The 26,333-nt window shown below is 36.0% G+C and overlaps 1 long non-coding RNA gene across 2 annotated transcripts in view; it reads right to left on the bottom strand.

Moving 5' to 3' along the window:
- LOC136844232 (uncharacterized) overlaps positions 1-5,166 on the bottom strand; it is a 348,527-nt gene extending 343,361 nt beyond the window's left edge. For both annotated transcript variants that reach the window (XR_010854785.1, XR_010854784.1), the window contains exon 1: positions 4,727-5,166. This is a non-coding gene — a long non-coding RNA (uncharacterized lncRNA). The remainder of the gene's footprint in view (positions 1-4,726) is intronic.
- Between the last annotated feature and the right edge of the window lie 21,167 nt (positions 5,167-26,333).

Genomic DNA, 26,333 nt, shown 5'->3' with positions numbered 1-26,333 from the left:
AAAACGGGTGGGTGTGTGGAAATTTAACATAAAAAGCCAGGGCAAACTGGGACGAGGAGGGATGGTCACGTAATACGCAGGGATTAGGATGGTTGGGTCAAGAATGCATATGATATTGCCGTGGAAGGTAGAAAATCTAAAGGCAGACAGAAAGTTAGATGGGGTCACGTCGTAATAGAGAGGCATAAATCAAGAAGCGTAAAAAGGAGCAGATGCCCAAATCAGAGTTCTAATATTTGTATACTTTCTTAAACTTTTATTTTCTCCACTTTATATATATATATATATATATATATATATATATATATATATATATATATATATATATATATCATTGTGGGATGGGTTCCGTTCTCTGCTGGCCCGCGTTCGAATCTCCCGACCGGCAAATGAAGAATAAGAGAATTTATTTCTGGTGATAGAAATTCATTTCTCGCTATAATGTGGTTCGGAGTCCACAATAAGCTGTAGGTCTCAATGCTAGGTAACCAATGGTTCTTAGCCACGTAAAATAATTCTAATCCTTCGGGCCAGCCTTAGGAGAGCTGTTAATCAGCTCAGTGGTCTGGTTAAACTAAGGTATACTTTATATATATATATATATATATATATATATATATATATATATGTATATACACGCAAATATACAACGTTATCGTTTTAATACGGGACCAGTCAGTTGTATGTGATTTTTTTCAATTAAGAACCAAAAGAGCGAAATATCACACAGAACTAATTGGTCCTGTAGTAATATAGTAACAATTATATATATATATATATATATATATATATATATATATATATATATATATATATATATATATATATATATATATATATATATATATATATATATATGCACCATGTATATAGGCTATATATAGATATATATATCGGAGAATTATAAAAGTGAAAGAAAGTAGAATAAAATGAGAAGTTTGGCGAAGAAAGAGGAAACTATCTGAAGTGTAAGCGCAGGACACAAGAGAGGATCACTTTATCAAGGCCAAATTTCAAGAGAAAAATCTGGAATTTAGTAAAAATCCGCCGGTGAATTTCCGCGAGGACTTCAGGGGCGCCTCCCTTCGTTTCCGTATCCATACAACACAGGCAGCATTTTAGGGCAACATTTCCATGTGCACGAAGGGGGCTTCCGTGACTTTGCCTTTTTCTCATATTTCAGCGTTATGGAGTTTCTCGGGTTCCTGTGGCCTTTGGATGCTCATAAGGGGAATCCACGTTCAACGGGTAATTGGACATAATAACTTAGTTACCCCACTAATAAGCGATATGATATAACAGACATTAATTACCTTGAATTTCACTATACTCCCACCTATTTAGTTGTATGAGATAAATGTCAAAATACCGAATCTAAAGACTGTAAATCGTTCTGATGTCTCTCAATTTCTTACGCGATATTAGCTATAGTAATATTTATTTTAGAACATGCCCCCCCTCTCTCTCTCTCTCTCTCTCTCTCTCTCTCTCTCTCTCTCTGTGGTGAATGGCCCAAAGAATCCACTGTTTAAACATTTGGAAAAATTCTTATACATCGCAAATCCTAAGCCATCACTGAATTATGTATGAGGTGCAACTAGCAAAAGTTTCCCGTTAAAACGCTGTCTGAGTAGGAACATGATTAGGCTGAATAAATAAAACAATTAAAAATCAATAAAATTAAAAAATGTAGGGTTAAACTGTCCCCCAAAGACATGCAAATAAACAGCGAACGAACTTTGACATTAAGATTAATCATGCAAAGAAAGAGTAGTTTGTTCCAGTAAAGGATTATAGCAGATGGAAGGATGGCAGGGTTACAGTTTTATTCCGTGCTTACCAGCTTCGACACAATAGCATCCTAATTCCAGTATTGTCATTCACTTACATCCAATCTCCTTAGCCTATTTGGATTCCCAATTGTTCGGTAACATCCGCTATAGACTCTGTTTTACCTGCACTAAATTGCTTGAATTTATGAATTTACTTGAAGGATCCGCTTTACTTACATTCATCTGTTCGATATTCCAATGTCATTAACTTACTGGACTGGTTACTGATATACGACTGGAAAAGAACTCCCGGATTTTTTTTATTCGTACAACAATTTTCTTCTTTCTAAGTTTATAACCCTCAATTTATTGTTTATCCTGAAGACGTGTAAACTAATGCGCTCGTAACTACTCTGTAAATGAGCAACGGTCTTGTATTGCAGCGATTAGCAACATTTCTATATTCGTGACACACGCCCATCTAAGCATCATTAATAATGAGGAAGTTCCTAAAAAAGGCTTCGATTTTGTTGCTGGGGATTTTAGGCGGAGGTGGTAACAGTATTGGGGATATGATAAATGGCAATGGCTGTATATATTTTTTCATTTTCCTCCAGCTTTCTGTATGATCCTTATCTTTTTTATCAAAGGCTATAAGATATCCACGTTTAGGTGTAACTAATATGTGGTAAATAATTGAAGAAAGAAACCAGGTATCATGAAAAATATTAGACACTTTTCCTGCACTAAGCAAATGATTAGCCACCAAGGAAACAAAGGGAATCGACAATGCTGGAGGTTCTTATAGATATTTCTGACGATTAATCGAAAAATTTATAAAAAACTGAAAAAAAACTCATAGAAACAGAACTCCGATCATAGATAAATATCATTCAACAAAGATATCACTTAAATTTCTTTTTTTAATCATGCACTGCGGAGCAGTTCAAAGGACACAAGGGAAGTAGCTGGATTTTGCCCTACTGTCAACTAGAGCTTCTCAAAATAATCGATGGAGATTTCAAACGCTAGGATACATTCCGTCATTCCGTAATTTTCTGTTAAAAAAATATGTAAAACAAAGCATGGCACGCAATAAATTGCGCAGCAATTTCATCCACACTTTTCTACTTGGATGCCTTTGTCATGACGTTATTCAAATTCAAATACCTCATCGGGCCAGATGATTACAGTTATTTTTGTTTTTAATTATTCGATCATGCATGCACGTCTTTCACCCTCCTAGACTTAATTACCTACTACAGGTCATCCTCACGTGAAATTACCTCAATTTCCATTAACCTGACCATTTGATGATATTATTAGGGCATATACCATTAAGGATGGGTTGTTACAGGGACCTGAGAACTTTTAAATAGAAAACATGGAAGCCTAACCCATCAAAGCCTCTCCCAACATCCCATTATAGAGGTGTGGTCACAGCCGTACCTGTCCATGAGACTGTGCAAAATGAAACTACACAAAACCTCGCTCTAAAGAAAACAACACACACACACACACACACATATATATATGACACATACATACACACCACACATTATATACATATATATATATATATAAATAAATATATATATATATATATATATATATATATATATATATATATATATATATATAAACTACTAGTAATTTTTTTTTGCCAGATGGATAAGAAGTTTTTAATACTGCAATGCCCTCTTAACTTTTCGATTTCTTCACACTTGGGAAACGCTTGTCATTGTTAAGCCTAGATCCACATGAAGAAAGAAATTCTCATGCCCAGCTGAGCATCAGAATATCTTCATTTAGAACTAGGATTAGTAGTGACAAGCATTTCCAAAGTGTAAAAAATCGAGATATCAAGATGGCATGGAGGTTAATGAACATATATATATATATATATATATATATATATATATATATATATATATATATATATATATATATATATATAATGTACGTCAAGTGACATCCGTCGTTATTACAAACCGTCATGTCCAAATGTTTGGAAAATCTGCCCTAATGTAGTGAGAGCTTTACTAAAGATTTTCTCGTAAATACAGACTTCCTTAATGACGAATGCAACAGTTAAAAGGCTACAGGGTGCAAACTTTCCCAGTAAGATACAGTTTTTTCCGATGTATGTAAGACTAAATGCATATAGGAGACTTATTATACGTATTTTTATAGTCCGCAAGATAATCGTTGGTTAGCCTATATGCAGTTCTCGAACGAGTCGACATAAGAGAAAACTTCAATATTTTCAAGTGCTTATAGTCCTATTATTATATTTTCTTATAAATTACATTTCATTAGAGGCAGGATCATAAATAAAAAAATCGCCTAAGCAACAACTGGAATTATGCTGAGGTATAGTGGGCTACGCTAAATAACTTATGCTTAGCTTGAGCACGCTAAATAAGTGTGTAAGTATTATTAACCCGACTGACGTAGCCCACATGAAGGGCTTCGGTTTGAATACACGAGTCATGGCCTACAAAATGACCCCAGCCGTCCAAGATAACGAAATATTATTGATTTATCAGTATAGTGAAAAAAGTATAAAATATGTTTATATGATGGCCAGGCTCCACGTCCCAGTTTTAAAATTTTCTTACAACTATTTCAGAAGGATCCATTCCATACAATACGACGTTGATCTGCGCCATTCCAATAAATTTGAAATTTTCAGTTTTCTGTAGCTATCTCTGATCAGTATAACAAAACTACACTGTAGACGAGAAATAAAATAAGTAAAATGAAACATAAAAACAACCTATTGGTGTTACAATTGTACAGGATTAACCCCTAGGCCTAGGTGTTGTACATCTAGTACAAAGCTAGTCCTGCGCCAAATCTTTGTCTATCCAATGAAATAATTACTTAACTATTCAACAGCATTCCGATGAAAAACACTTAATAATCTAAGCAATGGAGTACATGTCTCCTACCTGTTGCGTCCTGTTCAGTACATAGGGTGTGTGGCCTAGGCTTAATGAGTCTCGGAATTCCCCATTCTTCTAAGAGTGAGCACTCCCTAAATACTGTAGTTCTTCAAAAAAATACACTTCACTTTCAGTACAGAACTATGTAGGAAAATGCAAAAATATCAGCTAAAAAAAGTAAGGGTTTATAAAAGCACATGCGAGCAACTGACACACTGCTGCGCTACACTTTCAAAACTCCCTTATATTTTCTTTCGAACTTCGTACAAAATTTTCAAAAGGATCTGAACAAAAAAATCCACGGGAAAATACACCACTCAAAAATTGTTCACGCAGTTAAAATAGTACAAAAAAAAGAGGGACGTAATTCCCCAAAAATTATCAATTACGCAATAAAAAAACGAATAACGTGAGCACGAGCTTAGCGGACGTTGCTCATCGCGCCACGACTGATGTCACACTGCCCTAGAACTGGTCGGGGAACCTCTCTCTCTCTCTCTCTCTCTCTCTCTCTCTCTCTCTCTCTCTCTCTCTCTCTCTGCGCGTTTTCGCTCTTCAAGCATTTTCTTTAGCTGGAAAAGCAAACATTTTACGTTTAATCTTATACAGCATATTTCTTCTAGCAATAATATCAATACTGTAACAACCGGGAAGAAGAAGCACTTCCACTATAAATCACAGATTTCTGATGCTGCTTGTTCATGAAGAATCTTGAGTGTATGCCAGAGTATACTTCTGTTTTTATTCCACTTAAAATCAAAATATGAGGGGAGGGGGGGGAACGTATGGAACCATTGTACTGTACGCAAATCATGATTCTATAAACCACTGTGATAAATGACTTACATTTGCTTATATTTATTAGTTTACACAGAAAGGATCATCTTTAGAACTAATAAACATTTGACTGCACGTGGCCATGGCCGAATCATCCCTAATGTAACAAGAATGCTCTCTGCTCACGGTAAAAACAGGTAGCTGTTGTAGTCCCAAGATAATTTTAAGTTATAAAAGAGAATTACCTGTAGTTGATGGTAATGTTAAACTACCTACAGTAGGAGTATCATGTAATGTAGAAATTAATATGTCACAACTATGCTACTGACTATGGTAACAGAGCATAGTATTTTCTTCGCCAAAATATAAAATTTTCGTAGGATTTAGATACAAGACATAAAACAAAAAAGGACTGATAGGCCTAAGCTAACACACGTCCAGATTTTACATTTACAAAACTGCTGATTAACAAAAGTTTCTTTGAACTTCCAGGGTCAAGGTACAATATTTTTGTAACGATAAAAAAAAACTGTATTTTAAACCCCCAGTACAAAAAAAATATATTTGCATTCTATAAAGGTTAGCCAATTCTTGGCAAACATTTTCATAAATTGCACAGACTTAAGGTCCAGATTTTTAGTGATACTCATTTTATGATAATACACGCAGGTTCACAGCTAATATGTACAAACGACCTTACAAAGTATTCTTTATCCATTTTGTTGGAACACATTACCCATGAAAGAGCACTGTACAAAAAAAGCATTCACAGAATGCATACTTAATGCATAATTCTACCAAACACAAAAATAGTAAATAAATAAATAAATAAATAAAACCAAATTCCGAAAATTGATGTCTCAAAATTCAATCTAATTTTCATTATAATCTGTCACGACTGCTTACAATAACCTGTGGACAACCAAGCACATTAAATTGAATACATAATATCCGACAAGCTTTTTGGGAGCGGTACATTATTTTGTCGCCATTGTCGACCTTCAGTCGGTGCATCTAGTGGGCCTAATTATGTAAAGTTACATTTTACTCGAGAATAGTCGTGTGTTCCTTCAGCAAATTGTTCTCATAAAACTGTGAACTATGCCTACGTATGCGTCAAGGAGACTCAATCAACTCTGAGAATCAGAATAAAATGTTACAAGATTCGACAGAAACGCTACTATCAACTGCCAGCCGGCTAACAACGACCGGACTTATCAGTTGTTGAACAACCTTTTAAAAACAGTACTAATCAGTTATCGCGCTACTCTGGACCTTTAGTAGAGGGATGCGACAAAGTTAAAAAGTATACCTTAGTTTTACCAGACCACTGAGCTGATTAACAGCTCTCCTAGGGCTGGCCCGAAGGATTAGACTTATTTTACGTGGCTTAGAACCAATTGGTTACTTAGCAACGGGACTTACAGCTTATTGTGGAATCCAAACCACATTATAGCGAGAAATGAATTTCTATCACCAGAAATGAATTCCTCTAACTCTTCATCAGCCGGCTCGAGACTCGAACTCGGGCCTAGCGACTCGCCCAACGAAGAGCTGAGAGGGATGCGACAAACAGATTAATGTTACCTTTAAGACGGGGTAAAACCTAATGGATTCCCCCCACCGATAGGCCCTATCCTCTGTCCGGGGTGGCTCCAAGGGGAAAAACAAGACAATTGGCACTGACACATTCATCCTATTTACTGATCAGTCAAGAATGAAAACCTTGTACGGAAAAATTTGACATGTTATCCTCAGTCTATCCCACAAAGAAGTTTCATCAACAGTGCGCCAAATAACGGCTCTCCTCCCCCCACCCACCCCCAACTCCGACTACAACACAACAGCACACCTTATGCCACTCGGCTTTCTAGAAGGTTGTCTTTCCTCTCCTGCAAGGTAAGACCAATAAGGTGAGTTACACAGAGGTCGATTTTTCAACTCTCCCGCGCATGACGTCACATGGCGAGACATCGGTAGCCGCAGGACGAGCCATTACCTGTGGCAACAGCTTGGCGGGAATTTTCAATAATTTGTGACAATTCTTGAGGTATTTGGAATTTAACACGTTACTACCATGGTGATATGTGCTGTTTATGGATGCTGTAACACAGGTAGGGACAATGTTGGAAGGGAAAAGGTTAGCTTTTACCGTTTCCCTAAAGATCCCGAAATGTGCAGGAAAAGGGTGAACATATGCATAAAAAGTGACCATATCAACACCAAAAAAGCAAGTGCGTTCGGTTCACTTTCAACAAAGCGATTATGCAAGAAACCTCAGGCATGAATTGCTTAAGTACTGGCCTGCATATGTAAGGAAATTGAAGGATGATGCCATACCGAACCAACGTTTACCTCTGTATGATGGTGCCACTATCATACAGACTCTAGTTTGGTTTAGTCTACCTGTTATATATAAAATTGTGGATAAATATATTAACTATAGGCTTACATGAATACTTCTATCAATTAAAGTGCACAAACATATCTTCCGTTCGATTCGTAATGAAAGTAAACCATATTTGACTGGTTAAGAGTGGTAAGATTGAAATTAGGCCTAGACCTATGTGTAGTTAAGAATAACTGTAAAGAGGATATACTAGTTAACACAAGAGAGAAAGAGAGACGAACATTTTATTGAAATTGTTTTCAAGTGCATGAAATGGGCCTTTTATTTGTCGCGCAAAGGAAGGGGACAGTTATTTTCGAGAGAAAGAGAGAGAGAGAGAGACTGAGACGAGAGCGTTTTGCATAAGGGAATGAACCATGGATAATTCTAGCCATTAAAGGGCATATATAATATGTAATATCTTCCATTCGATTCCTAATGCAAATAAACCATGTTCACTGGTTAAGATTGACAACATTGGAATTAGGCCTAGACCTGTTTGTTGAGAATAAATGCAACGAGAAAATGCTAGTCAACACGAAAGCGAGAGAGAGGGCAAAATTTTATTAGAATCGTTTTCATTTGTATGAAATAGTCAGTTATTTGTTTGGTAAAGGAAGGGGAAGACTATGAGAGAGCGAGAGAGAGAGATTTTCTTTCATATAAATAAGTCTACTTTTATCAGGTGGTTAGAAGATGAAATGATAGTTTATATATAATATATATATATATATATATATATATATATATATATATATATATATATATATATACAGAAAGAGAGAGAGGAAATTTACTTCAATTTTTTTCATTCCTATGAATAGGCTTTGGCAATTTTTTTGTAAGGAATGTCAGTAATAAAATACACGTATATATATACACATACAAAGACACACACACACACACACACACACACATATATATATATATATATATATATATATATATATATATATATATATATATATATATATATATATATTATATATATATACTGTATATATATAGCCTTTCTGCATATCTCATGAAACGTCTCCTATGTCATAGGAAATTTAATGGAGGAAAACCAGAATCTGTGATAGAAAATGAGTCTTTAAGTTATCTGGGAGGATTCATAGGACATAAGTTTAGGAATAAGTATCCATCTTTAGGCTCAGCTGATAAAGATGGAACAAGTGAGGATCGGATCTCATATGCAATTTCCAAAAGATCTGCAACATATGGAAGAGTTATTCAAAACTTTCCATGGAGAAACGTCGAAGCCGGGAGACATGGCAGCATCCATTCTTCTCGATATTTTCAAGGACCAAAATGTTGGTGTTCCGGAGGATGTAATTATTGTTTTAGAGGCAGAATTTATTTTAGAATGAAAATATTAAACTGAAAAGGGTAACAACCATTACAGATCCAAGATAATAAAAAAAAAATCAGTAACTTCTGATAAACATTTGACAGAATTAAGGCAGTAATAAGGGAGTATTAATTGAATTATAAATAAAGTTTATATTATTTTCTTAAGTGCCTTTTCTTTTGGTTTCCATTTCCAATATTCAGTTTGTATTTTATATGCAAGTTTATGAAGAAATAATTATAATATTAACAAAAACAATACTGTGAACTAAAAGGGGCGCAATATACCTATATATGTGTATATATAAGTATATTATATATAACACACTAAATATTTTATTTATATGTTATATATACACATATATACCTATTTATATGTATGTATATACATACACCCGAAACGAACCTCGGTCTCTCTAGTGAAAGGCGAAGCTGGTAGCAACTGACCTACAAAGGTCATAAAAGATGTTGGAACCTAGTATGTTGCACCCTGAGGTTTTCCTGGAGGCTTCTGAATAACATATCAACAAATTTATATATATATATATATATATATATATATATATATATATATATATATATATATATATATATATATATATACAGATAAATTTGCTGATATGTTAGCCTCAAGCTTCTGTCTAGGAAAATCCTCAAGTGCGGAGTACTTAGGTTCCAATTTCTTTTATGACTTTCGTAGGTCAGTCGCTACCGCCTTGGACTGTCTCTTGGGAAACTGAGGTTTGTTCCCAGTGTGAGTCAGAAATTTTTCTGAAACACATGCTCATGTTTTCATTATTTCCATATATATTATATGTGTGCATATGTATATATATATATATATATATATATATATATATGTAGATATATGCATACACATATACATATATATATGTACATACATATTATATATATATATATATATATATATATATATATATATATATATATATATATATATATATATATAAGTATATGTATTACATGTATGCTTAAAAAATCACAGTAGATGTACGTGACTTCAGTGTATAAGCGAATACCACGTGGATAAACAACACGTGAAACCGCTTGGGACTGAATTTCTGCCTGTCATTTTCCTGTGGTGTTCGGTTATATATATATAAACAAAACTGCCACAGTACTAGTGTTCAACTCATTAATCATAACAATATAGACAAATAAAAATTCCCGCTATACTCCTGACTACAGTCTTAGTCACAGACATCGGATAAGCAGCGCAATGGGGAAGCCCTTGCAGGGAGTGAAGCTCTGGTCGCCCCGTGTTGCATTATTCATTCATTCATTCATTCACTACACTCAACACCAGAGACTCCCTTCCTGTTCAGGTGACTTAGTCATCAGTAGGACGTCTTGGAAATTCTCCCTCATTAACCACATTCGCCTTCTTTTCATCACTAATAACTGATCTCTTTTCGGTATTTCCTATTACCTTCTGTTACTTCTTTTAAATAAACACCATAATCTTTGGAAGCTTGACTTGATGACTTAGTGGCCCCTGTGGGTTTGTTCCATATGAATAGAGTTCATCTGCCGAATAATAGTAATAATGCATTTACATCATAGAAACGTCAGTGCTATAAATGATTTTTCCAGTTCAGTCTTGAGATTAATGAACATTTTTCAAGTACAAAAAGACACGTACAACCACGGAAGTTGTATATATTTTTCAATCTATCAGTCCGTCACCTACAAACACATACACACACACACACACACAAAAACATATATACTGTATATATATATATATATATATATATATATATATATATATATATATATATATATATATATATATATATAGTATAGTAGATGTGTATAGGAAGAACAGTAGCTCATCATTGACAATTTAATAATACATTGGGATCAGTCCCATCTTTTCTGGCTAAAAAATAAAACAACACACTAATTAAAACTTAAAACAGAGCTTACAAAATTAAAATGCTTTTACTCTTTTAATTTTGTAAGCTCTGTTTAAGTTTTAATTAGTTTTTTTTTTTTTGTATCTTTTAGCCAGAAAAAGATGGGATATGGTGATCCCGAAGCAAAGCTATTAATAAAGTCAATGATGAGCTGACTGTTCTTCCTATACATCATCTACTATAAGACTGTTTGGCTTAGCTTCCTGAATGAAATACGAATATATATATATATATATATATATATATATATATATATATATATATATATATATATATGAATGAAATTTTTATCACACCGTGATTTATATACATTCATGAAGCTACAAATGTTGTTTATTATCAAATTCACGCTACCTCGGGAATATCCCCGATGGAGAATGATCACCGAAGGGGAATTTATAAGTGATAAATGGCTCGGTACTGCCGGGTCTCGATCCCACGATACAGTTTCCTTCCAACAACTCTAGTCGACGGTCTATCAAGAGGCAGTACCGATCCATTTATTCCCCATCGGGGATATTCCCGAGGCAGCGTGAATTTGATAATAAACAACATTTGTAGGTTCATGAACATATATATATATATATATGTGTGTATATGTATAATTATAATCACTTTAACACGTGATTCGTTTATCACACATCACCTCGGGTGAAAAATGGACTTCGTTAAATGCTTGGAAATAAAGCTGAAACAGGTCACGACCCACACCCAGTCTCATTTTTTTTCACCTGTAATGTTTGATATAAATATATATATAGAGTATATATATATATATATATATATATATATATATATATATATATATATATATATATATATATATATTTATATATATATGTGTGTGTGTGTGTGTGTGTGTGTATGTATATGTATATGTATATATATATATATATATATATATATATATATATATGTGTGTGTGTGTGTGTGTGTATATGTATATGTATATATATATATATATATATATATATATATATATATATATATGCACGTGTGTGCCACAGAGAAGTGTCTATTACCTTGATGTGACTGCTTAATGTGACCAGATCCACACGATGAAACCAGGACTTTCATATCAGGATGAGCCTGATTAGTCCTGGGTACATAATGTATACCTGGAATCCACAAGCGACCATAACTAAACCAAGGGATTTGTATCTCAGAAGAAATACCTGACCGTAACTATTATTTTTTGGGCAAAAATCCTTTGAGAGTCCTTCGATATTACTAAGAGGTTTATTATTGAACATTTTATTAAAAGTTGCACAGAAATTAACTTCCAATCTTGACAGAGTTTTACAGAATGGCTTAAAATTCCGCGATAAAGTAATCCCTGCAACTCTTGACTCAAATGAATAGTTTGCCACCAGAGTTTAAGATTTCAGAATCATTGTCACCGTTTCATTTGTTTTATCTTTTTGCAAGAACATATTCTGTACAGGCAGATTACATTTCATTTTCTATAAACGATACAACATAAATCTTTGGAAGAACGCTGTGTACGTAAATATTTTATCCTGTAAACCAGTGAATAGCTATATTTTAATCATTGTTGATATTTTTCACAATTAAAATTGTACTGTTAAATAAAAACTGAGTTATCATGAGCGAGATCCTTGAACGATGGACGGAAAGGCATTCGCAAAATAAATAAGAAATAACAATCCATAAAAAAAAAAGGTTACGCTGTTGAAACCTGTATTTCTCAGACCGATGGACGGAAAGGCAACCGCAAAAAAAATCCATTAATATAAAAGGTTCTTCAGTAAAAACCTGTATTTCTAATCCGGAAACTATTCCACGAAATCTTAAATGAAAGTTGACACGTGCTTCGGAAAATAGTCACCTAAATGGCAAATGTTCCCATTTTCATTTTCAGATTCGCCTTCCCAACAATAAACTGTCGCTCGTGTGCCACTGTGCTGTGGAGAATTTTCGGGTAAAAGTTTACTTTAATTGCATTTGCAACATTTCACCGAGGTGCAAATTTTTCAATGCTAGTTTTGGTCTGACGATTTCTCTCGCGGTACAAATTCAGCCTGACTGAACGAGACCATATGTTCACTTCATGTGTGAATTCGAGAAAGTCATTCTTTTCCTTATTTCCGTCTGCCTTACCAATTCCTGTAACCATCTTTGTAATCTAAGTCAGTGCTGACCTTTTTTCCTTTGGAGTAGCAATTTCCCCTAAGACTGTAGAAGTGGAAGAAGCGGCATATGAAAGGTCAAGAGGTCAGTGTCTCCCAGTAGCAGCTATTTTCATTTCCTCCATCTCGCAGCTAGACAATAAGAGGCAACATTTCATCTTTCCCGACAGAAACATTTGTCTGTGCCTTTGAATAATAACACATCCAGTGAAATAATTTAATGTAAGAGTAAGCGAATACTGGAAAGCATTAAGCAATCTGGAACGGCAGATAATATTTAACAGAATCCAAATCCATGGCTATCCCTTGCATAGAATGTAATGCCACGCCTAATAGATACCAGTCAAAAGCCAATTATTTTAAAACAATAGGCCTAATGGATACCAGTCAAACAGAATTCAGTTTTTCGACGGCACATGCTGTTCTTATTTCAACTGTATTGTAACTTGGGGCTCACGCGATGGATTTTTCCTGAAATGAACAACAAAGTTTTAAAAGATTAATGATATGGACGGTTAACAGTCGATGTTCCTCGATAATGGGCAGCTCATAATAATAGTCATTATACTGATCATTTACTTATCCGACATGCTATTTATGTTGACAATGCAATAAGAGCAAAAATTCTTATATACTAAAAAGCACAAAAGTTTCATGAGCCAGATGCTTTTCAGTCTATGATGAGCCTTTTACATATAACTTTTCTTTTCTCAAAATCCAGAACCCTTTTACGAGTATGAAAATCGTGAAAATTATCCCCTCTCTGAGTCATCTCTACAACAAAAGCACAAAAACAATACCCCTCTCTAGTGGGTGATAAGAGACTGTCTTCTTTAAGTAAAAAGATTTCTCTCTTGTATAGAGGGAAAGAGGTCAGCTATTACAGTAAAATCGAAGATAATGTTAAGACACGAAACATGAAGTGCAGGATATTCAAAAAACAAGAACAGACTTGGAGGCGGGGTGGGGGGAGATAGACTAGACGGATAAGGGAGAGAGGGGGAAGATGAGTCGGGAAGCGTGGTAACCGGGAGTTTCCACTGGTGGTGACGTAACGATGCAGGTCAACCAATCAATAGGGTCTAGAGCCGTCGGGAAAACAAAACGGATAAAGTGCTATCAGTCAATGAAAAAACAATTTCGCTAGCTATATCAAGCTGCGTTCTGCAACTTGGTGCAAGGCAATTATTGATACTGCTCGCTAAGGTAATTAAGTGGCGTCGTGCTGATAGGCTGGTGACATTATAAATGAGTTCTTATACTTAGTGCTGTTTGAATAAGCGCAAATTATGTTAAATTAAACCTGACTGCACAGCCATTTACTTTAACGTTTTCTAATGATAAATGAAATATTCATTTCCTTAACAGAATCAAAATAACGAAAAAGAAACTTTCATTTATAACCTACAGAGCACGAGTTTCGGCTGCAGCAGACAAAATTAATTCAAGGACAATGATTCAGAAGTTTCTTCCTTCATAATTCAATGTTCGACAGATTCAAAGAATTAAATTAAATCATAAGGGATTTCTATTGTGGAGCGAGCATTTCCTCGAATATAGAACAGTGATTTAATCTACTTATATATATATGAGATTATGTAACGGAGAATGGCTCTAAAACTAAGGGAAAGTAAAATAAAAAAAAAAATAAAAAATGATGGAACAAAGGAAATATTGTAGTGCAAATGAAAGCGATAGAAAATGGTTAAATAATCAGAGTTTAAATCTTAAAAATACTGACATAATGATGAATTCATCCTAAACATGCAATCTCCCTGTAAAGAAAATGGTGTTCCCGAACTTCTCATTAAACTGATGAATTTTTCTGCGAGAAGCAAGACCAACAAACAGTCATGGAGGTGTACAGGGATCAGATGAGTCAGACGTTGATTCACGGGAGCAACAAGATGACAACACCCAAAAGCAGGAGGCAGTCCGCAGTCCTGAAAGCATTAGACCGTTGGACATGCTTCAGCCTATGTTACTTTGCTTTACTCACTTTTTACCATCTTTATGCCTTCTTTCTCATCCTCCATACTTTTATCCTTTCATTCACTTTCCTACTTTACCCCACAGCAGGGTAGCGTCGTCAGTGCACCTAACGTGTGGACTGCTGGCATTTTCTAAAAACAGTAGTATTGAAACGGTCATTTTCTTTGAAAATCAAAATATCTAAAAAGGCCAGTTTAGAATCCTGTTCCTTCTCCAAGGTAAAAGTGGCGCTACAATGACAGGCATTGGCAAAATCAAGAAATCGGTCAGAATGGGTTTCATGTTTAAGAAGAGCAAACGTATCATCTACGTATCGAGAGTAAAAAAGAGGGCGATAGGCCAAGGGGCATTCTTCAAGGATGTGCTCCTCCAGGCAACACATAAAAATGTTCGCAAAAGGTTGGTCTAGTTGGGCTTCCCATGGCCATGCCTTCTATTTGTTTAAACAGTTTTCCATTAAATACAAGGGCCGTGTCCAGCATCTGCTAGTTCTAAGAGCGATTTGAAAGGGGCGATTAAAATTACAGTAAACCGAATCAGGATTAGGAAAGAGCTTTTCAAGGGATAATAGTAATAGTTTCTCCTAACGGGAACATTTGTAGCTATGATTCTACGTCTAGACTTGTCATAAATAAATCGGAGTCTTGAGTACAAGATACAGTCTTTGAAATTGTTCTGAATTTTTTAAGGTATAATGGTTAGTGGTCAAGGGTTCCAACACGGTACAAGGAATTTCGCTAGCTTATAGTTTGGGGGCATTGTACAAAGCAAAGGATAGGGCGAAGAGGAACATTGGTTTTGTGAATTTTTGGAAGGCCATACAGAATGCCGAAAGAGGAGCCAGTAGAAAAGAGATCTTGGTATACCTTCTCATCTACGATTTTCTAATTTTTTAGTGTTCGCAGAAACATATTGATTTTGTCTTCTATTTTAAAAATTGCTTGGTAATTTGGCAATCCTATTTCTTGAAATGTGATTCTTAATGATAGCACTAAATTTCAAGAAATAGGATTGCCAAATTACCAAGCAATTTTTAAAGTAGAAGAGAAAATCAATTACGTAGTTTGTATACCAGAATGATCCAGAGCTGGAGGTATCTATAATTATTATCCAGTGAATGAGAGGCACCAGACAGACAGACAGACATACAGAAGGCAAGCCTAACGCAGAAAGAACACAGTGTTTCAGTTCAACGGAATTCATTTTAGCATTAACTGAAAGAGAGGAGCCATTCCAAGGAACAGACCCCAGACAGACCACTCCCACAAAGTGTGATTTGCCTGATATGAAGCATGTCGTGCCGAGTGTTGTGAATAAATTTTGTCATTTTCCTTCTTTTTTCTTCATATTTTAAACACACTAGTTATAAAGCCATAGGTTACTGCTTATGCTTTCGCCCACACCCTCTTCGCACGTGTTGACGGTATATACAGTATACAGTGTGTGTGTATATATATATATATATATATATATATATATATATATATATATATATATATATATATATATATATTATGTGTGTGTGTGTGTAAGGAAGGATATATAATTTTAGTTTGTTCCCACTGTTCCGTCTTCCATCAGGCCTCAACGGGAAAACTTTACTGACTTATCAGTTTAAGGATCATATTATGGGACATATGATAGCATCTGACTAGGAGATTTGCATGAAGTAAAAAGAAGTAAATAAGGTAAATATTGTTTACAGCTATTGAAGGATAACAAAAAATGCGCAACTCTCTAGTACTTCGTTCATCAAACAGAAAATGTGACAATCTAATAGGGCTAAATAGGTAACTGGAACGCATTCTTTATTGTTTCATTGATAACCTTCTTATCAGTTCCTGTTACAACTTATGGAAGCTTGTCGCATGGCTGATTCTTGGGAAACTTTCAATCAGTCGCATAGCACCTCTCAGAAGCTTAATCATCCCCTCCGGCCTACCTCCTCGAACTCCACTCGCCCAGAAGAATGGACTGCCGAGCAAGACCATGCACCTATTGCAAGAAGGGGGCCATGTTGAAGGAGTGTCGATACAAACTCAGCACTAATAAGCAGCCTAACCCTACCAGCCTGAACTCGCTCCCGATTCATCCGCTCAGCCCTCTCCTCCAACAGTTACTGCAGGCCACCAGCCCATCCAAGAGGCCCGTGCAAATCCTGTGGGGCTGCTAGCCACTACAATGCTGGATCTCCGGCCTGTCCACATCATCCCCACCACCAAATTTGTCAACCTAATCAGCACTTCATTTTCTGCGGTCGGTCCGCACCGATCTTTACCCCAGAGACTGAAACCCAGTTCATCTCGGTGGCCCTCTTCAGAGCACTACCTCGCCAGTGACCCTTCCGTCACAGTAGACACCGCGCAGACATTACCTGACCACTGGGGCCCAAGTGCCAGCCGGTGCCATGGTTGATGAAGAAACCCGGTGGGAAATGAAGTGGATAGAGGGCCACACCATTTCCGTTCCTGGGGTCCAACTCCAGGTTATGACACCTGGGGCACGATACCCCACCGCCTCGGCGTGGTAGGTGGAATTCAGCCCGAGTGGCTTTGTTGTTGGGTCAGGATCTTCTGCGAAGCCCATTACCAACGCCACTTCGCAGCCGCCAACCACTTCCCCTCCACGGAGGCCCCAGTTGTAACTCCCGATAAGGTCAAACCCCACCTTCCGACCACCAAAGTGGTCTGCGGGGAAGGGGGCACAACCCAAACTATTTCAGGCCTCAGCCCTCTCCAATCGCGAAGGGCTGGCCCACCAAGAGGTCCTCCCACTCCGCGAAGAGAGATTCAGGAGGAGCAGTACCGCTGCAGGACGTGCAAGAGGGCAGACCACTCCACAAATTGGGAGGCTGCCCAAACAAGCAACGCCCAGCGGACGCCCCGGAACAAAACTCGGAGGCTACGATCTCCTGCTGGGGCAGAAATCTCTGCCGCGAGCCAACCCAAGTCGTCCCGGCGGTATTGCACCTCCGGACCCTTGTCAGGCATGCCCAACCAACTGCTGCCAGTGCCACTTGCGCAGCACTGAGCAGTGCCAGGCTCCGACCGCCACGGACGTTGAGCTACCACTTGAGAAGGCCCCTATGCCGGGTCTAAATCGTGAGGCGAATCCTCCTCTGGGAGATTTAGGATTCCCATGCAATCGATCATCGCGACCGAGAGCCTCCAGCACCCGAAACTTCTTTGTTACTCTTGACTCCAGGGGATGAACCCCTGGAGGATCGAACTGGTACCCCATCTTTGGAAGACCAGGAACTGGCCTCCTCGGTGCAGAAGTCGAGATCGCTCCGCTCCCGTTGTCGAGCAGCCGGAGTAGGGAGCCCTCCTGCAGCTTTTGAAGTTGCCCCCGACTTCGCGCCCGCTAGCCCTCTGGACTGTCCCCGGGAGTCGGTGTTTCATCACCTCCTAGGCCTGCTACTGATAGGCCTTGGAGGAACCCAAAGAAGAAGAAGAAGGGCCGGAAGAGAGCCCAGTAGTTGCCGAGCTATAAGCTCATCCAGGTACTAGTGCCCTCTCGGCACAGTGCCCCACAATCTTAGAGTGATCCTGGTCCCTTGCCCAGAGGAGGTAGCCAGTGTGATCTCTTTTTACTTGTACATAGCCTGGACCGCCTTAGTGGTACATCAATTTAGTAGCCTTGTTCCTTCCACTTACCACCGAGCCGCAGTAATCACGTAAAGTAGCATAACAATTTCAATAATCTTAACTATTGTGAAACGAGCCACGATGCTCATGACACGCATGGCCTAAGACCTCAGTGAGGCACCCATTTATCATATGAGGCAACCCTCATGAATGAACTAGTAATGATTAATTGTATCAAGCATAAACCACGTTGTAATTTAGTTAGATCATTAGCTCTTATGTTGGTGCTACAGTTGGGTTAGGATAGGTTAGGCTTGGGAATATCATAGAATGTACCACTAGGCTAGGTCTAAAACACATCATGATTGTAGGAGGTAGCCTATAATAACTGTAAGCACCTTCTAGTACTATTAGAATTAGGTAAAGTAGTGATTATAGCTCATGATCCTATCTAGGTTGGTAGTTCTGGCAGCTAGTAGACTAACCAGGACCAATCTGCTCAGGAAGGAGAGTAACCTATAGAGGCTAAACAGCTTGTTAGTATAGACCTTCACACCCTAAAAGGGAGTGAAGGCCCCTAAGGGGAGCTTTACAAATATTACTGCTGTTCGCCCTCGTAACTTTTTGGATTGTAACAATATCAGCCTGACTGAGACTGGGAAAAGACGTTGTCTAGATTGTAGCGTCTTCAGTTCAAACTTTAACGTCCGTGAAAAGGATAGGTAGCATTTAGCCATTTTTTCCCCTATAGAAAATTCCCCATATCAGCCTTAAAAATAGGTGGTCCTAAGGTCCCTTTTTCCTTCCTACCCGTCTCTTGGCGAATGTTTAACAAGAACATGGACGCCTGGGTGACTGTTCTTGACCTAGGCCGGTCAGGGAACTTCAGAGAAACTAAGCTTTCAAGAGACAACACGTCCGGTTGGACCTCTTCCCCCTTTCTTTGTCTATTATTCTATTAGTGAAGTGAAGAAACAATTGCAAGGACTCCTCGTCGGTCGTTTATGCACAACGTTCACGTCCTAAGGTAAAGTCACTTTTTGTTCAAAAACTTCGCCCATTCTTTTTATCTTTTTCTGTATTTCCTCATTTCCTTTGTTTTTATCTTTCAGCCCCCACTGACAGTATATGTGTTCACGAAGTCTAGATTAAGCCAAATTATTATATTGTTAGCTTCAACCCTGTTATTCCAGTAAAATACCTAGATTTAGGGTAAGCAGACAGTTTAAGTCTCGATGCTTTTTGTATGCCTAGCGTTCGAACGTTTGGAGGAGCCGCAGCATTTGAAATCTAAATTCATCTTAACGAGTAGAGATTCTTGTATGCGTCCGCAGTTGAGGACGTTCATCATAAAGTCTTTATTCCTTGAATATTCTTTGTTAAGGTTAATTACCATTAACTGGCGATCTTTTGCTAATTAACGACTGCCTTTGAGGTTAACTTTTGGCTTCAAGTGGCAGGTTACGTGTAATCTTGGTTTGCAGGGCCGTGAAAAACTACGTAAATTGAACAATAAATGATCAGCCAAGACCCCTACATGTAAAAAAATATATATATATATATTATGAAAAATCTGTCAGTATATGAGAATAATGGCATGATTAATACACCACCCCAGTTGAGTAGATTCATAATTTAATTATCATGTCAGTTTACAGTTCCCAGCCTGTCTGAGTATGATAGGCATTAGATATAACAGACATAATGCACATCCGTGTGTGTATATACATATATATATATATATATATATATATATATATATATATATATATATATATTTATATATATATATACAGTATATATATATGTATAGTATATATATATACTGTATATATAAATATATATATATATATATATATATATATATATATATATATATATATATATATATATATGTATTTATATTTATGTTATTTATGTATGTATATATAGATATATAATAACATAATATAAATACATACATATATATATATATATATATATATATATATATATATATATATATATATATATATATTTATATATACTGTATATATATATATATATATATATATATATATATATATATATATATATATATATACATACGGATGTGCGTATATCTGTTATATCTAATGCCTATCATACTCAACAGACAAATCAGGGAACCGTAACCTGACATTAATTAGAGTTATGAATCTACTCAACCGTGATGTATTAATCGTGCCAATATTCTCATATACTGACAGATTTTTCATAAACTGGGTTATTTACGTGTGAATTCCGCTTACTGAACTCAAAATGCAAATTATGGAAAAGTGTCCCAAAATTGATAGAGACTTGGCAGATACTTTGATCCATTAAATGTTCATGCATATTTGCTTGCATTAAAATTTTTAATATCAGCAAAGTTGAGCTTAGGGTTTCTCGGTTGGTTGTCACCTTATTCTAGTGCTTTATTATTATTATATTATTATTATTATTATTATTATTATTATTATTATTATTATTATTATTATTATTATTAATCAGATTTTTTTTGATGATAGGATTAATAAAGTATTAACGGTTATAATTTCATTTTGTATGTAGCTGCCGCAGCATCTTCCCATAATCGAAGTACCCTAATTTCTTAAAGAACAACACAATAAAATGTATATACTGCTCACTTCAGAAATGTCCTTGTTACCCTTAGTTAATGTTCAATGTATTCTGACGCACCTTTTTCTCATCGAAATTCATCAGAAACTCGTATCTTCCACTAATTTTTGGACAATTCTTTTTACTCTTATTCAAGTTGGAGCAGTTTTTTTTCGAAAAGACTCCACCAACGCTTCAAAACGTTAAGTACTCGTCGAGTTTGCAGCAAAAATTCAAGTCAAATTTCGTAAGTAGGCTCAAAGGTCATTAGTCGGGACGCCTCCTTCTAAAGGGATTTCTTTATTCAGAGCAGAATTTTAAACAAATCCTTCTCTTTCACACGGCGTTGGACTCATGCTTCTGTTGTTTACTAAATTTGCAATCGGCCCTTAGGAATCGATACCATACGAGCCCATGTGTACAAAACGCATATACCTGAGAGGGAAGGATAAATGTATTTGATAGTATTGCTGAGTAGGAGGCCACGTTAGAAGGAGGCTGTTAAAGAAAGAATGACATTTCAGGAGGTGTGCCACTAAAATAGTATCCAAGGAATACACAATGTCAGATTATAACAACAGGCCGGAGAAAAACTGAAACGAAAAGAGTCGGCATAGCTCGTTCTTGTTTACCACACATCTCAGGACCCAAGGGATAAAAAATAAATTCCAGTATAGCACAAAGAGACGTATGATAAGAAAAAAAAAGCAAAAAATTTTCGCTTGTCTAAGAATGATGTTTAGAAGGACTCCACTTTATCCAGCCAGTACAAACTTGAACTGGGTGAATAGAATATAGAATTCAGGCCAAGGGCCATGCGCTGAGTCATTCAGCGCTGAAACGGAAATTGACAGTAAAAAGGTTTGGAAGGTATAACAGGAGGAAAACCTCGTAGTCGCACTATGAAACAATTGTTAGGAGAGGGTGGAACGTAAGATGGAAGAAAGAGAATGTGAAAGTAGGTACAGTATAAGGAATGAAAGGGGTTGCAGCTAGAGGCCGAAGGGATGCTGCAAAGAACATCAAGTAGTGCCTAAAGGGCACCGCATGAGTTGCACTGACGGCACTACCCCTTTACGGGGACATGACCTGAGGCTGATATGGTCTTTCTAATGTCCTTCTATACTATTATTGTGTAGCGTTACGTTTCACTGTATCCTTGCAGTATGTAATTTCTTTTTAATCTTTCCAAATATTATTCATTGATGCAATGAAAGAGGTTGGGGTCTGTGCTTCCTATCCTTGCATTGCATTTATGTTGCTATACTTTTCACAATTTTACATAATTTTTGTATTGAATTCCATAAACACATCTATTTAATCAACATATACTTCATTACATAATCTTTAGAAATGCCATTAATACCGGAGGTCTTTATATTTCAGGTGTAGGCATAAGCAAGTGGAAAAGAGTAGAATAAAGAGGTTATTCAGATTTAGATCCTCATTAGATACAACAAAAATTTACGTTAGCATTGCAGGTTAGAAATTTAAACATTTTAAATATTATGTAATGAAGGACCATTGACTTTTCACATCCAGTAATAGATATCATCTGTTCCTGATGAATTCAACGTGAATATATATATATATATATATATATATATATATATATATATATATATATATATATATACATATACACACCTACATACATATATATATGTACACACACACACATATATACATATATATATATATATATATATATATATATATATATATATATATATATATATATATATATATAATATATATATATATATATATATATATATATATATATATATATATATTTGACATATTGTATAACACACAAAAAGCTACTACTTTTGCAAAAGTCTGTTCAAAAGAATGGAATTCCCCTCTACTGCAGATGTATGCAGAATGCACGTTCATGTATTTGTGTGTGTGTATTCCTGAAAGAAAACGACGGCAAAATTTTATTTGTTTTGCAATTGCTTCCTCTTTATGATATATCACGTATATTTTGTTTGTCATTTATTTAAGCTCAAAATATAAACGTAGAAAGAAACCTCCTTTATATTTATATTACAAGATATATATGCATATATATATATATATATATATATATATATATATATATATATATATATATATATATATATATATATATATATATATATATATATTTGACATTAATTTTACAACAAATCATAAGCAATGTTTACTCCTGGCTCATTTCAAATCATATTTTGACCTCGTATTATAAATAAATTATAACGATCATGCTTTTATATAAAACCATAATTTGAATTCGAATGGAAAAAATATATGACGGGCCAGTTCTCGATAGTTATTCTTTCCTTCTTCTTTTTTCTTTTCTTTAATGAAGTATGGCTGGGATCAATAACATCAAACAATATAACATTTGAAAGGCAATCTATTGTGATCTGGATAGTAGAAGATTGTGCATCTCGAATAATTTGTTCTTGGTGAATATTTTATCACAGCAGAGCATTCAAGCCTTTGTTCTCAGCTAGATCCAACTTGTCATCTTGACCATTTACTTTTGTTATTTTGCCTTTTTAAAATGTTGTATAAAATAAAAATTATTCGGTTTTACAATGACACCAAAATCAATGTCTTCGCATGAAAGCTGACTTTATTCATACCGATCAGAAGGAGACTCAGATTGAGGAAAAAGACCTGGATGTCTGAGGAAACATGAGATATGATCAAAAAGAGAGGTGAGGCAAAACTGAGGAGTGAGATGCATTTCGTTAATGAAGAAGATTTTGAATTAGCAAGAACCAAGTGCTTGAGTTTGGATTCAGAAGTTTTAGACTAAGAGAGATAAAATAAGATCTGTTAATGAAACGGTTGCGGAAACTGAAAATTTAATGAGTAAAATGGTGGTCAGAGTCAAAGGATAGCACATGAAGCAATTGGAGAGCTGACTGGCAGTGCTGGTAGGCGTAAGGATATATCAGTCAGGGATATGGAAGGTCATTTATTGACCAAAAATGCTGAAGTCAGAAATAGGTGGAAAGAGCACTTTGAGACAGTTCTTAATAGACCAGTCCCCCCAGAGGAGGATATACCGCCTGCTCAGGAAGATTTAAATACTGATGAAGGTGAGATCTGGCTAGAGGTAGTTAAGGCAATACAACAGTTAAAGAATTATAATGCACCAGGAGAAGATGGTTTATTCCCGGAAATGTTTAAAGTAAAGGAGGATAGATTAGGATTTGTCTTGAAGATATTATTCAATGAGACACGGGTGACGGGAATAATACCATCAGGCTAGAAAAATGGTGTGCCATTAAAGTTCCAAAGAAAGAAGATCTGAGTAGGTGTTGTAACTGGAGGGGAATCACTTTGTCACCTGTAGCCTTGAAAATTTTCAGTAGAGTGTTGTTAAATAGGCTGGAGCCAGTGGCTGATGGTACTCTGAGGGATGAACAGGCCGATTTTAGAAAGGGGCAGGGTTGCAGTGATCAGATCTTCATAGTTAGGCATTTAATGCAGCAAGCTAATGAAATGAAGACACCGTTAAGTCTTTTTGCTTTGTTGATCTTTGAAAGGCCTTTGATAGTACTTCGAGATGGACTATGGGAAAAATCATGTCATGATGGAATACGGAAAAGTTTGTGAGGGTTATTATGAACATGCATTAGGGCACGTCTTGTAAAGTGATAGTTGAAGGGTGTTTGAGTGATCCATTTGAAGTTAAATCTGGTGTGATTCAGGGTGGCATCCTGTCTCCTCTGTTGTTTGTATTGGTCGTAGATTACGTTATGATAAGGGTCAAATAGAAACGGATCCAGGTATACTCTGGGGAGAAAATGGGAAACTTCTTGACTTAGATTATGCTGATGATATAGTTTTGATCTGCGAGGCACCAGAAAAGATGCAGAGAGTGCTGGATTGTCTAGTGAGTGAAGGTCGAAAGGTTGGTTTGGTTATTAATAGCAGAAAAACTGAAATCATGAATATGAATATTGAAAATGGAGAGGATTGTCTACTTGAAGGCACGGATGTAAAGCAAGTGGATAAATTTAAATATTTAGGTACTTATTTAGATAAGGACAGAATGTGGTGGCGTGAGTTCGTCGAGGCCCTATACATCCTCGTGGGTGCCACAGGAAATGACTGATTGATTGACTGAGTGATCTAACAGAAATATTTCTAAGGCACAAACTCAGTCCAGTCCACGTGAGATGGATGCACTGTGGACTCTGTTACTCTGTTTATTCATATATACGGGGAAAACACAGCATTTTGGAAAGCCAAATCAAAAGAATATTCAAATAAAAATGTAAGAAATAAGGCTATATCTAAACTCCATGAAAAAGACTTAAAGAACTTGACCCAAACTGCACGCGTGTTGATGTGATTAAGAAAAATAACCAGCCATCGTGGCTGTTTTCGAAGGGAACTTGAGAAATGTGAAAACTTTGGGAATTTGGCTGATGATATTTACGCGTCGTCACTTTGGTTTTATGATGAACTCTGTTTATTCGTGATCAAGATGTAGCATGAGAGAGTTCATCAAACCTGGATTGTCCCACAACAAGCTTCAATGAAGATGAGGTGAGTTTTCAGACTTATCTACCGTACATGGTTTTGAATTTACAGGGAGTCCTTTTGAAATGCTTTCGCACGTTCAATGTCGAAGTGTTCATTGAATTTATTTCTTGCTTCTTTGGCAATTTGAGGGAAATATCCAGATCTTTGGTTTTGTGTGTATATATATATATATATATATATATATATATATATATATATATATATATATATATATATATATATATACATACATATATATGTATATATATATACATA

Source organism: Macrobrachium rosenbergii, chromosome 12, assembly GCF_040412425.1.
Source record: "Macrobrachium rosenbergii isolate ZJJX-2024 chromosome 12, ASM4041242v1, whole genome shotgun sequence".
NCBI lineage: Eukaryota > Metazoa > Arthropoda > Malacostraca > Decapoda > Palaemonidae > Macrobrachium > Macrobrachium rosenbergii.
The sequence above is the reverse complement of the archived record's forward strand: the minus strand, read 5'-3'. Positions and strand labels throughout refer to the sequence as shown.